This window comes from Cervus canadensis, chromosome 13 (genome assembly GCF_019320065.1).
Source record: "Cervus canadensis isolate Bull #8, Minnesota chromosome 13, ASM1932006v1, whole genome shotgun sequence".
Lineage (NCBI taxonomy): Eukaryota > Metazoa > Chordata > Mammalia > Artiodactyla > Cervidae > Cervus > Cervus canadensis.
In genome coordinates this window covers 38,838,133-38,852,919 of record NC_057398.1, presented here as the reverse complement: position 1 = coordinate 38,852,919, position 14,787 = coordinate 38,838,133, and the positions used below count along the sequence as shown (strand labels likewise).

The 14,787-nt window shown below is 39.0% G+C and overlaps 1 protein-coding gene across 4 annotated transcripts in view; it reads right to left on the bottom strand.

Annotated features, from left to right (window-relative positions):
* TNFSF18 (TNF superfamily member 18) overlaps positions 1-14,787 on the bottom strand; it is a 108,837-nt gene that overhangs the window by 32,298 nt on the left and 61,752 nt on the right. Inside the window, exon 1 of one of the 4 annotated variants that reach the window (XM_043485884.1) lies at positions 10,802-10,820. The exons of the other annotated variants lie outside the window; for them this stretch is intronic. The gene's annotated coding sequence lies outside the window, so the exon portion shown is untranslated. Of the gene's footprint in view, positions 1-10,801; positions 10,821-14,787 lie in introns of those variants that run through there. 4 annotated transcript variants of the gene reach the window in all.

The following is a 14,787-nucleotide window of genomic DNA, read 5'->3' as shown; positions in this document are numbered from 1 at the left end:
CATCATCAAAAAGTCTACAAACAATAAATGCTGGAGAGGATGTGGAGAAAAGGAAACTCTCTTACACTGTTGGTGGGAATGCAACTGGTACAGCCACTATGGAGAACAGTATGAAGATTCCTTAAAAAACTGAGAATAGAACTGCCATATGACCCAGCAACCCCACTACTGGGCATACACCCCAGGAGATCTTTCAATACACCAGAATTGAAAGAGATACATGTACCCCAATGTTCATTGCAGCACTGTTTACAATAGCTAGGATATGGAAGCAACCTAGATGTCCATTGGCAGACAGATGGATAAGTTGTGGTACATATACACAATAGAATATTACTCAGCTATAGAAAGGAATACATTTGAGTCAGTCATAATGAGGTGGATGAAACTTGAGCCTATTATACAAAGTGAAGCAAGTCAGAAAGAAAAACACAAATACTGTATATTAATACATATATATGGAATTTAGAAAGAAGGTAATGATGATCTTATATGCAAGGCTGCAAAAGAGACACAGATGAAAAGAAGACTTTTGAATTCTGTGGGAGAAGGCAAGGGTGGGATTATTCGAGAGAATAGCATTGAAACATGTATAGTACCATATGTAAAGTAGATGACCAGTGCAAGTTCAATGCATGAAGCAGGGCACTCAAAGCCAGTGCTCTGGGAGAACCCAGAGAGATGGGGTGGGAAGGGTAGTGCAAGGGGGATTCACAATGGGGGGACACATTGCACCAGTGGCTGATTCATGTCAATGTATGGCAAAAACTATCACAATATTGTAAAGTAATTATCCCCCAATTAAAATAAATTAATTAAAAAAAAAAAAGAACTTCAGTTTTCTGAGTTCTATAGATTTGGGATGGCAAAAGCCATTCTCAAAACAATGGCCATGGAAGAGAACAAGATGGCAGAGGAGTAGGTGGACGTGGAGTACATCTCTCTCCACTGATACATCAGCAATACACCTTCAGACACAGAAGTGCAAGCAGAACACCAGCTGAGAGTGGACAGAAGGACCTGACCAGTGGAAAAGAGCATATAGAACCACGCAAAACTCGGTAGGATGAAGGAACTAGGGGGATAAACAAGAGTATTAGTAGGACTGGACCTACCCTCGGTGGGTGAGGGAACTAAAGCAGGTTTCAATCCCCACAGCTAAGCAATTGTCTGAGCCAGAAGAAACATTTAAGGCTGATAGTGAAACAGCTGATTGGTGGCAGCCTAAATGGAATGAGAATCAGATGGTCCTTATCACAGCCATACATAGGCAGGCAAGAACACGGGTCTCCTGGAAGGGGCAGTGACTGGGAGCTGGAGTTTAGGGATTGTGGAGCAATCCCAGTGCGAGGGCTGCTGTTGACTGCGGAGAGACTAATCGAGGGGATATGAGGGAGGAGATCGTGGTGGGAAATGCCTGTGGAGGAAAGCCAGGCAGCCATGGAAGCAAGTCAATACTGCTGAGTCATGCATAGGGGGTGGAGCCATCACCATAGCCTCTCTCTCTCCACATGCCAGCATGGGCAGCTGAACAATAGACAGGCTGGCCCATCAAACCCCTGACACGTTGAACTACAGAGTAGAACCCCACCCAGGGTGCTCCTTTAAGTGCCTGGTGCGCTGATGTACAGAGTAGGACCCCAGTCGGGGGCCCTTCTATGTGCCTGTCGCACTGAACAACAGAGGAGGACCCCAGGCAAGGGATCCCTCTAAGTGTCTGAATGGGCGGAGCTATGGAGAAAGACTAGCCAAAGAGGCCTTCTAATTGCCAGCTACGAGAGGCTCAAAAAAAGACTCTGACAGGGCCATAAGTCCTGCCGAGGAGGCAGTCTGTGTCCCTGCACACTTGATGCTACCAGGGTCCCCACAAGCCAAGCAGCTGCATCAACTTCACGCTCAACTTTCACTGGGGCAGAGCTGCCATAGGCAAAAAATATATATATATATATTTGTGTTTATGTGCACAGGGTCGCTTCGGTTCTATCTGAATCTTTGCCACCCTGTAGACTGTGGCCTGCAAGGCTTCTCTGTCAGAGAGGGAGTTCTCCAGGCAAGAATACTGGACTGTATTGACCAACACTGGTTGCCATACCCTTCTCAGTTGACTTCGGTTCAGTCGCTCAGTCGTGTCCAACTTTGCGACCCCGTGAATCTCAGCACACCAGGCCTCTCTGTCCATCACCAACTCCTGGAGTCTACCCAAACCCATGTCCATCGAGTTGGTGATGCCATCCAGCCATCTCATCCTCTGTCGTCCCCTTCTCCTCCTGCCCCCAATCCCTCCCAGCATCAGGGTCTTTTCCAATGAGTCAACTCTTCACATGAGGTGGCCAAAGTATTGGAGTTTCAGCTTCAACCACAGTCCTTTCAATGAACACCCAGGACTGATCTCCTTTAGGATGGACTGGTTGGATCTCCTTGCAGTCCAAGGGACTCTCAAGAGTCTTCTCCAACACCACAGTTCAAAAGCATCAATTCTTCGGCGCTCAACTTTCTTCACCGTCCAACTCTCACATCCATACATGACCACTGGAAAAATCATAGCCTTGACTAGATGGACCTTTGTTGGCAAAGTAATGTCTGTGCTTTTAAATATGCTATCTAGGTTGGTCATAACTTTCATACCCTTCTAGAACAGTCTATTCCCTGCTACCCTAGCCGCCAACCCCCATGAGTACCTGGTGCTGCCAGAACCCCTGTGATCCAAGCATTGCACCACTGCCACACCTGACCCTCACAGGGGCAAACCCAAGCCCTCTAGGGCAGCCTCGGGAGCTAAACCCCAGTGGACAACCTACATGTAGAGGTGGAAATAAAACCACAATTGAAACCCAGGGGCACTGTGGCTAAGGAAGAAGACCCAAAACCTTCCCACAAGCTGTACAAGCTGAAGATTAAATCCACATGATCAACTAGGCAGACTCTGTATCTATGGAATATATAAGAGGACTTTGAGAGCTCCCACAAAAGCTCTGATAGCTGTGGACACTGGAGGCAAGAACACAGAGGAGTAGGACCAGATTAGAATCTGAGCAGCCCCCACAGCAGGTCCAGAGATCAGTACAGTTTTGGAAAGCATCCTAGGGAGGTAAGGTGGACTGTGATTCCCAGTGCAGGAAAGGACTCTGACTGCAGAGACTCAAGAAAAACATTTATTTATTTTTTTTTTACTTGTTCTGTAGATTCTTTTGGATTTTTTTCTCTTTTTTTCCATTTTTTTCCCCCTCTGTAGTAGTTGCTGATGTTATTGGCACTAAGAAATCCAATTAACATTTTCAGCTTTTTTTTGTTGTTGTTCTTTTTCTTCAGTCACATTTTTTATTGTTGTCATAAACCTCTGGCTCTATGTTGGGCTTTTGCAGTTCTGTGGAGCTCTCCACTTTTTTTCTTTTCTCTTTTTTTAATTTTAGTTTTTAATTTTTTAAACATATCATTATTTTTCTACATTTATTCCTTTGTTTGCTTTTCCTACTGTTCTTTTCCCCTTGCAGTTAATCTTTAATGTACATAAATCTTCTTTATCTACCTCTATTTAACTTCGCATATCTATTCTTTCTTTTCTTTCCTCTCAACATATTTGTTAGTTTTCTTTTCATTGCTTTATTCCTCAATTGGAAACTTGCTTTCATTTTGTTTTCCAGTTTGAGCTATAATTAGTTTTGTTCTGGTAGATATACTTTGTAGTTTCCTTTCTTTGCTGGGTCAATCTATTGTACTTAATTTTTGTTGGACTGTTTTGATTTTGCTTATGGGTGTATATGTATATGTGTATATTCAGTCACACTTTCTATTGTTGTTATAAACCACTGACTCTACATTGGGCTTTTGCAATTCTGTGGAGTTTTCCTTCCTTTTCCCTTTTTTCTTTCTTCTTCTGTTTTTGTTTTTTTTCTCTTTTGTTTATAATTTTAATTTTTTAAAACCTGTTATATTTTTTCTACATTTATTCCTTCATTTGCCTTTCCTACTGCTCTTTTCCCCTTGAAATTAATCTTTATTTTATATAAAATCTTCTTCATCTACCTCTACTTAACTTTGCATATCATTCTTTCATTTCTTTCTTTCCTTTCCTCTCAACATATTTGTTAGTTTCATTTTCTTTGCTTTATTCCCCACCTGGCACCTTGCTTTAGCTTTAGTTTACAGTTTGTGCTTAAGTTAGTTTTGTTCTTAACTGGTAAAAATAACTTTTGAATTCCATTGTTCGCTGGATCAATCTACTCCACTTTATTTTTGTTGGACTGTTTTCACTTTGCTCATGGATGTATATGAATATGTGTACATTCCATTATTTTAATTATTACTTGCCTGATTTTGTAACTGCCATTTGTTTGGGGTTCATCTTTGGTTTCTTGTTTTTGGATATTTGTTTTACTCTCCCTTAATGCCAGAACAAAACACTTGTGGGATCTTCATTCCTGACCAGAGATCAAAAACTGAGCCTTTGGAGTGGGAGCACTGACTTCAAGACCCTAGACTACCAGAGAACTAACCCTAGGGAGTATCAAGTAGTGAGAACTCACACAAAGGAAACCACTGGAATACAAGACCCAGCATCACCCAACCACCAGTAGCACCGTGTGCAGGACACCTCATCTAAACAACAAAAACAAAACAAAACTACAAACCCAATCATCAGCAGACAAGAGTAAGACCTCACTTAGTCTTGCCCATCAGAGGAAAAACAAACAAACATAACCCAGCACAAATCTCACCCTATACGAAGTTCACACCAACCACTGGACCAACCTGAGGAGGGCAGAAGCCAAAAGGAATGAAGAATTCAACCTTCTTCAAGAAAACAATTCAAGTTTCCTTGAAGCCTGGGAAAACAAGACCCCAAACACAATAACTTAAAAAAAAATCAAAGGCAGAAAAATACTACACAAATGAAGGAACAAACTAGAAACACAGAAGTCCAAATAAATGAAGAGGAAATAGGAAAACTACCCAAAAAAGAAATCAGAATAATGATAGTAAAGATGATCAAAAACCTTGAAAGCAAAATGGAGAAGATGCAAGAATCAATTAACAAAGACCCAGAAGAATTAAAGAATAAACATTCAGAGACAAACAACACAATTACTGAAATTAAAAATACTCTAGAAGGAATCAACAGCAGAATATCTGAAGCAGAAGAATCAATCAGTGAGCTGGAAGATAAAATGGTGGAAATAATTTCTGAAGAGCAGAATAAAGTAAAAAGAATGAAAAGAGCTGAGGACAGTGTCAGAGACTTCTGGGACCATTTCAAATGCACAAACATTCGAATTACAGGGGTCCCAGAAGAAGAAGAGAAAAAGAAAAGGTATGAGAAAACTTTTGAAGAGATTATAGTTAAAAATTTCCCCAACACGGAAAGGGAAATAGCCAATCAAGTCCAAGAGGCACTTGGACTTGATAAACCCAAGGATATAGGATAAACCCAAGGAGTAACACACCAAACTAATCAAACTAACAAAGACTAAACACAAAGAAAGAATATTAAAAGCAAGGGAGAAGCAACAAGTAACATACAAGGGAAACCCCATATGCTTAACAGCTGATCTTTCAGCAGAAACTCTGCAGACCAGAAGAGAATGGCAGGATATATTTAAAGTACTGAAAGGGAAAAATCTACAACCAAGATTACTGTACCTGGCAAGGATCTCATTCAAAATTGATGGAGAAATAAAAATCTTTTCAGACAAGCAAAAGTTGAGAGAATTCAGTACCACCAAACCAGCTTTTCAGCAAATGTTAAACAGACTCACATAGTCAAGAAATACAACAAAAGAAAAAGGATCTACAAAATCAATCCCAAACAATTAGAAAACGGCAATAGGAACTGATGTCTCAATAATTACTTCAAATGTAACCAAACCAAAAGACACAGACTGGCTGAATGGATACAAAAACGAGACCCATATATATACTGTCTACAAGGAACCCACTTCAAATCTCAAGACACATATAGACTGAAAGTGAGAGGATGGGAAAATATATTCCATGCAAATGGGAAACAAAAGCTGGAGTAGCAATCCTTATATCAGACAAAATAGACCTTAAAATAAAGACTACAAGAGATAAGGAAGGACACTGCATAATAATCAAGGGATCAATCCAAGAGGAAGACATAACAATTGTAAATATCTATGCACCCAACATAGGAGCACCTCAATACATAAGATAAACACTAACAGACATAAAAGGAAAAATTGACAATAACACAATAATAGTAGGAGACTTTAACACCCCACTCACACCGTTGGACAGATCATCAAAACAGAAAATTAATAAGGAAGCACAACTCTTTAATGATACATTAGATGAGATGGATCTCATTGATATCTTTAGGACATTCCATCCAAATGCAGAAGAATACACCTTCTTCTCAAGTGCACATGGAACATTCTCCAGGATAGACCACATCTTGGGTCACAAATCAAACCTCAGTACATTTAAGAAAATTGAAATCATATCAAGCACCTTCTCTGACCACAACGCTATGAGACTAGATATCAATTACAAGAAAAACATTGTAGGAAACACAAACATGTGGAGATTAAACAACACATTTCTAAATAACCAACAGGTTACTGAAGAAATCAAAAGGAAAATCAAAAAATTTCTAGAAACAAATGACAATGAAAACATGACAACTCAAAAGCTATGGGAGGCAGCAAAAGCAGTTCTAAGAGGGAAGTTTATAGCAATACAATCCTATAACTGTAATGAAAGCAATACAATATAGGGTTGTATATATGTGTATATCAAGAAACAAGAAAAATCGAATAGACAACCTTACTTTACACCTAAAACAACCACAAAAAGAAGAACAAAAAAAAATTAGTAGAAGGAAAGAAATCATAAAGATCAGAGCAGAAATAAATGAAAAAGAAACAATAGTAAATATTAACAAAGCTAAAAGCTGGTTCTTTGGGAAGATAAACAAAATTGACAAACCCTTAGCCAGACTCAAGAAAAAAAGAGAGAAGAATCAAATCAACAAAATTAGAAATGAAAAAGGAGAGGTTACAACAGACAATGCAGAAATACAAATGATTATAAGAGACTATTATGAACAACCATATAGTTATAAAATGGATAACCTGGAAGAAATGGACAAATTCTTAGAAAAGTTGAATCTTCCAAGACTGAACAGGAAGAAAAACAGAAATTATGAACAACCCAATTACAAGCACTGAAATTGAAACTGTGATCAAAAATCTCCCAGAAAACAAAAGCCCAGGACCAGATGGCTTCACAGGAGAATTCTATCAAACATGTAGTGAAGAGCTAATGCCTATCCTTCTAAAACTCTTTCAAAAAATTGCAGAGGAAGGAACACTTCCAAACACATTCTACAAGGCCACCATCACCCTGATACCAAAACCAAACAAAGAAAACACACAAAAAGAAAACTGTAGGCCAATATCACTGATGAACATAGATGCAAAAATCCTCAACAAAATTTCAGCAAACAGAATTCAGCAACATATCAAAAAGCTCATACACCTTGATCAAGTTGGGCTCATTCCAGGGATGCAAGGATTCTTCAATATATGGAAAACAAACAATGTGACATACCATATTAACAAATTGAAAGATAAAAACCATATGATCATCCCAATAGATGCAGAAAAAGACTTTACAAAATTCAGCACCTATTTATGATTAAAACTCTTCAAAAATCGGCATATAAGGAACCTACCTCAACATAGTAAAGGCCATATATGATAAGCCCACAGCAAACATTATTCTCAATGGTGAAAAACTAAAAGCATTCCCCCTAAAATAAGGAACATGACAAGGGTGTCCACTTTCACCACCGTTATTCAACATAGTTCTGCAAGTCCTAGCTACAGAAATCAGAGAAGAAAAAGAAATAAGAGGATTCCAGATGGGAAAAGAAGAATTAAAGCTCTCACTCTTTGCAGATGACAGGATACTGTACGTAGAAAACTCTAAAGAGAGTATCAGAAAGTTACTAGAGCTAATCAGTGAATTTAGCAAAGTTGCAGGATACAAAGTCAATACAAAGAAATCACTTGCATTTCTATATACTAACAATGAAAAATCAGAAAGAGCAATTAAGGAATCAATCCCATTCACCATTGCAACAGAAAAAAATAAATATCTAGGAATAAACTTACCTAAGGAGACAAAAGAACTGTACACAGAAAATTATAAGACACTAATGAAAGAAATCAAAGATGACATAAGCAGATGGATAGATAGTCCATGTTCCAGGGTAAGAAGAATCAATATTGTGAAAATGACTATACTACCAAATGCAATCTACAGATTTAATGTAATCCCTATCAAATTACCAATGGCATTTTCCACAGAACTAGAACAAAAAGTTTTACAACTTATATGGAAACACAAAAGACCCTGAATAATCAAATCAGCCTTGAGAGAGAAGAATGGAGTTGGGGGAGTCAACCTTCCTGACTTCAGATTATACTACAAAGCTACAGTCATCAAGACAGTATGGTACTGGCACAACAACAGAAATATAGACCAATGGAACAAGATAGAAAGCCCAGAAATAAACCCTTGCACCTATAGGTACCTTATTTTTGACAAAGGGGGCAAGAATATACAATGGGGCAAAGACAACCTCTTCAATAAATGGAGCTGGGAAAACTGGACAGCCACATGTAAAAGTATGAAATTAGAACACTTCCTAACACCATATACGAAGATAAACTCAAAATGGATTAAAGACCTAAATGTAAGACCAGAAACTATAAAACTCTTAGAGGAAAACATAGGCAGAACACTCCATGACATATATGAAAGCAAGATCCTCCATGACCCACCTCCTAGAGTAATGGAAATAAAAACAAAAGTAAACAAGTGGGACCTGGTTAAACTTAAAAGCTTTTGCACAGCAAAGGAAACTATAAGCAAGGTGAAAAGACAGCCCTCACAATGGGAGAAAATAATAGCAAATGAAACAACTGACAAAATATACAAGCAGCTCATACAAGTCAATACCAGAAAAACAAACAACCCAATCAAAAATTGGGAAAAAGACCTATGTAGACATTTCTCCACAGAAGACCTACTGATGGCTAACAAACACATGAAAAATAGCTCAACATCACTCATTATTAGAGAAATGCAAATCAAAACTACAATGAGATATCACTTCACACTGGTCAAAATGGCCATCATCAAAAATTCTACAAACAATAAATTGTGCAGAGGGTGTGGAGAAAAGGGAACCCTCTTGCACTGTTAGTGGGAATGTAAATTGATACAGCCACTATGGAAGACGCTACAGAGATTCCTTAAAAAACTAGGAATAAAACCACCATATGACCCAGCAATCCCACTCCTAGGCATATACCCTGAGAAAACCAAAATTGAAAGAGACCCATGTATACCATTGCTCACTGCAGCACTATTTACAGTAGCTAGAACATGGAAGCAACCTAGATGTCCATAGACAGATGAATGGATAAAGAAGTTGTGATATATATACATAATGGAATATTACTCAGCCATAAAAATGAATGCATTTGAGTCAGTTCTAATGAGGTGAATGAACCTAGAACCTATTATACAGAGTGAAGTGAGTCAGAAGGAGAAAGATAAATACTGTATTCTAACACATAACACATATATACACAATCTAGAAAAATGGTACTGAAGAATTTACTTATAGGGCAACAATGGAGAAACAGACATAGAGAAAAGACTTATGGACATGGGGAGAGGGGAGGAGAGGGTGAGATGTATGGAAAGAGTAACATGGAAACTTACATTAGCATATGTAAAATAGATAGCCAACGGGTATTTGCTGTACGGCTCAGAAAACACAAACAGGGGCTCTATATCAACCTAGAGGGGTGGCATGGGGAGGCAAATGGGAGGGAGCTTCAAGAGGGGCTATATGTATACTTGTGGCTGATTTATGTTGAGGTTTGACAGAAAACAGCAAAATTCTGTAAAGAAATTATCCTTCAATAAAAAATAAATTAAAGAAAAATAATGGCTGCTAGCATCTGGTGACTACAACCTTATTTTTAAAGCTCTCCTCTTCTAACTCTTATAGACTAGACAATAAAATTAAAATTTATGTTAATAAACAGAGAAAACATTTGTGTAATGACCTATAGCCACAATATGGGGAACACAAACTTAGATAAGCCTAGACAGCTGTGTTTCGGGGTACAAGTTGCCTGGCAGTGACATGTTGACATTAAGATACAAGCTTATTTTTCTAATAAGGATGATTACCCTTGGCTTTTAGTATTCAGGTTGATACTGCAGCAACAAATTCTATTAGTAACTGAATCCAGATGGCCTTATTTCATTGGATAGGAACACCCATGCACTGACCTTCTATTATCCACAATCAAAATGTTATGCAATGTCACTTGCTTCTTATTCCTGCTTTGACCCCTTAATAACAGTAATCCCCTTATTGATATTTGCATTTTGTGTAGTTCTGTATGAGATCAATGAAGGTAACAGTGTAACTCTATATATGGGGAAAAAAAACAACATGAAATACTTCACTGGACAGCAAAAGCTTACTTAAGACAAGCAGTCCAGATAATTTTGGATACTGTTTTATGGAAAGGTCCAGGAACAGTCCATTGAGTGATCTGTCAATGAAAACATTCCCCAGACTCTGGAATGAGCATTCCCAGAACAGAATGACCAAATGGTCATGAAAATCCTCCAAACCATAGTCAAATACACGACCCTGAAGTGGCTGTGCTGACTGAAAATTGGCACTTGTCTTGTACCTCTACAAAGATTAAATCATGGTCACTTCAGCAGCTTACCTTCAGCAGCTTACCTTCAACAACCCCTGAAAGGAGTTCTGGGTGGACATCAGGAGTGACTCATGCTGTTATCTGGAATTCTAACAGAGCAGACCAAGACACAGATAATTTCTGCAGATGACTTTCTGAGCTCTGATTCTTGCATTTTCCGATAGTTAGAGAAACTGATTTACTTGACAGTAACACTTCTTTGGGCTATGAAGGGGAAAATTATAATCAAAAATCAAAATAGGTCTTCCCTGCTGGCTCAGTAGTAAAAGTTTCCACCTGCCAATGTAGGAAATATGAATTTTTTGCCTGATCTCCAAAGATCCCATATCCCCTGGAGCAAAATAAGCCTGTTTGCCATAAATATGGAGCATGTGCTTTAATGCTCAGAACTTGAGAGTCTAACCCCAAATGCCATAAATACCAAGGCCTCAACACCTTACAGCCTCTGCTCAGCAACAAGAGAAGCCATCACAAGGAAGTCCACACATTGGAAATAGAAAGCAGCCCCCTCCTCATGCAACTAGATAAAAACCTGTGCGGGAATGAAGAACAGCTCGGCCCAAAAACATTAATAAAAACTTCTTTAAAAGAGTCTTAATAGAGTAGCTGCGGATCAGATATCCAAGGAAATATCTAGGTCATAAGAGAGGTGTCATCTCTGACAAGCTCTTGTATTGTGAAGAATTAGTTTTCTGAGCACTGTCAGATTTGAGATGATAATATTCATTCTCAACACAATGGCTGCTAGCACCTGGTAACAACAATCTTAGTTTAAAGGTCTCCTCTTGAAAATCTTATATGTTTAGACCATAAAATTGTTATAACCATATGTCAATAAAGACATGAAACACTTCTATAATTATCAATAGCACCAAATTGTTCAAACCTACTTGGACAAACCTAGATTTCTGAGTTCTGGAATACAAGTTTCCTAAAACTCTCAAGTGTAGATTAGAATACATGCTTATTTTTATAACAAGTATGACCCACTTGGTCTATTAATATTCAAAATGTCACATCTTACTTTGTCTATTAATAACTGAGTCCAGATGGCCTATTCCACTGGACAGGAACACCTAAGCACTGAACATTTATTATCCAATATCAAAAATGTTATGCAACGTACCTTGTCTCTTATTCCCACTTTAAGCCTGAGTCACAATAATTCTCTAACCGATCATACTAAGTTATGTAGTTCTCTATGTGATCAATGACAATAATGGTACAAGTCTAGATAGGGCAAGAATCAACAAGAAAGCATATCTCCCTGAACCACAAGAGTTCAACAAAGACAGGTAGCACAAAGAATTTGGAAATTTTTTATGGAAAGGTCCAGGGACAGCCTAATAAGTGACCTGTCTGTGAAAATATTCCCCAAAGATTAAATCATGGCAGGGCACTTCCCACCTGCAACAACCCCCTAAAGGAGGCTCTGGATGGATGTCAGGATGGAGGCACTCTGTGATCTGAATTTTGACAGAGCAGGCCAAGACACAGACAATTCCCAGAGAACTCTTTATGAGCCCTGAATCTTCCATCTTCTCATACCTAGAGAAACATTTATTTCATTCACAGTGACACTTTTTTTGGCAATGGAGGGAAAATTCATATTAAGAGACAAAATATGTCTTCACTGGTCGCTCAATATTTTAAAAATCTGTCTGCCAATCCAGGAGACACCAGTTCCATACCTGGTCAGGAATGATCCCACGTTCCGCGGAGCAAATTAAGTGCGTTCCACCGTAACTGTGGAGCCTATGATCTAGGGCTCAAAGCTTCACCTTCTGAGCCCAAATGCCACAAAGCCTAAAGCCTGAACTTCCTACAGCCTGTGCTCTACAACAAGAGAAATGACCACAATGAGAAGTCCGTGAACTGGAACTAGAAATTAGCCCCCACTTACTGCAGCTAGTGACAAACCTGTGTAGGAATGAAGAAAAGACTCATAGTAGAGTAGCTCAAGGGCAGACATCAAAGGAAATATCTAGGTGACAATAGGGATGTGATCTCTGACAAGTCCTTGTATTGAGAAGAATTGCAGTTTTCTGAGCTGTGTCATATGTGAGATCCTAAAGGCACTCTCAACACAATGACTGCGGGCACCAAGTGGCATCAACCTCATTTTCAAAGGTCTCCTTCTGGAACTGTTATATGTTTGGACAATGAAATGCCCATAACCATATATTAATAAACTGAGAAAACACTTCTGTAATTATCAAGAGCACCAAATTGTAAAAACCTACTTGCATAAACCTAGACTTCTGAGTACCGCAGTACAAGTTCCCTGAAACTGTCAAGTATAGATTAGGATACATTCTTCTTTGTCTAACAAGTATGACCGCCCCACCCCAACCCAGTCCATTAATATTCAAGATGTCACTTCTCGACTATTTCTATTAATAACTGAGTCCTGGTGCCCTATTCCACTGGACAGGTGCACCTAGGCACTGACCCTTTATTGTCCACAAGCAAAAATGTTATGCAACATAGCGTGCTTCTTATTCCTTCTTGGACCCCGACTCAAAATAAGACCGATCATAGTACGTTATGTGGTTCTGTATGTGATCAATGACGATAACGGTACAAGTCTAGATAGGGCAAGAATCAACAGGAAAGAATACCTCCCCGAACCACAACAGTTCAAGAAAGACAGGTAGTACAGAGAATTTAGGAAACTGTTTATGGAAAGGTCCAGGGACAGCCTATTGAGTGATCTGCCCATGAAAATATTCCCCAAAGATTAAATCATGGCCAGGGCACTTCCCACCTTCAACAACCCCCTAAAAGAGGCTCTGGATGGATTCAGGACAGAGGCACTCTATGATCTGGAATTTTGAGAGAGCAGGCCAAGACATAGACAATTCCCAGAGAACTCTTTATGAGCCCTGAATCTTCCATCTTCTCATACCTAGAGAAACATTTATTTCATTCACAGTGACACTTTTTTTGGCAATGAAGGAAAATTCATATTAAGAGTCAAAATATGTCTCCACTGGTGGCTTCAATATTTTAAAAATCTGTCTGCCAGTCCAGGAGACACCAGTTCCATACCTGGTCAGGAATGATCCCACGTTCTGCAGAGCAAACTAAGTGCGTTCACCATAACAGTGGAGTCTATGATCTAGGGCTCAAAGCTTCACCTTCTGAGCCCAAATGCCACAAAGCCTGAAGCCTAAATTCCTATAGCCTGTGTTCTGCAACAAGAGAAATGACCACCAAGAAGGTGAGAAGTCTGTGAACAGGAACTAGAAATTAGCTCCCACTTGCTGCAACTAGTGACAAACCTGTGTAGGAATGAAGAAAAGACTCATAGTAGAGTAGCTCAGGGGCAGATCAAAGGAAATATCTAGGTGACAATAGGGATGTGATCTCTGACAAGTCCTTGTATTGAGAAGAATTGCAGTTTTCTGAGCTGTGTCATATGTGAGATCCTAAAAGGCACTCTCAACACAATGACTGAAGGCACCGAGTGGCATCAACCTCATTTTCAAAGGTCTCCTTTTGGAACTGTTATATGTTTGGACAATGAAATGCCCATAACCTTATGTTAATAAAGTGAGAAAACACTTCTGTAATTATCAATAGCACCAAATTGTTAAAACCTACTTGCATAAACCTAGACTTCTGAATACTGCAGTACAAGTTCCCTGAAACTGTCAAGTATAGATTAGGATACATGCTTCTTTGTATACAAAGTATGACCGCCCCACCCCCACCCATCCATTAATACTCAAATGTCACCTCTTAACTATTTCTATTAATAAATGAGTCCAGATGGCAATTCAACTGACAGGAACATCTAGGCACTGATCCAGTATTGTCCACAAGCAAAAATGTTATACAACGTAGCGTGCTTCTTATTCCTGCTTTGACCCCGAACACAATAATTCTCTGACAGATCATAGTAAGTTATGTAGTTCTGTATGTGATCAATGATGATAACGGTACAAGTCTAGATAGGGCAAGAATCAACAAGAAAGAATACCTCCCCGAACCACAAGAGTTCAAC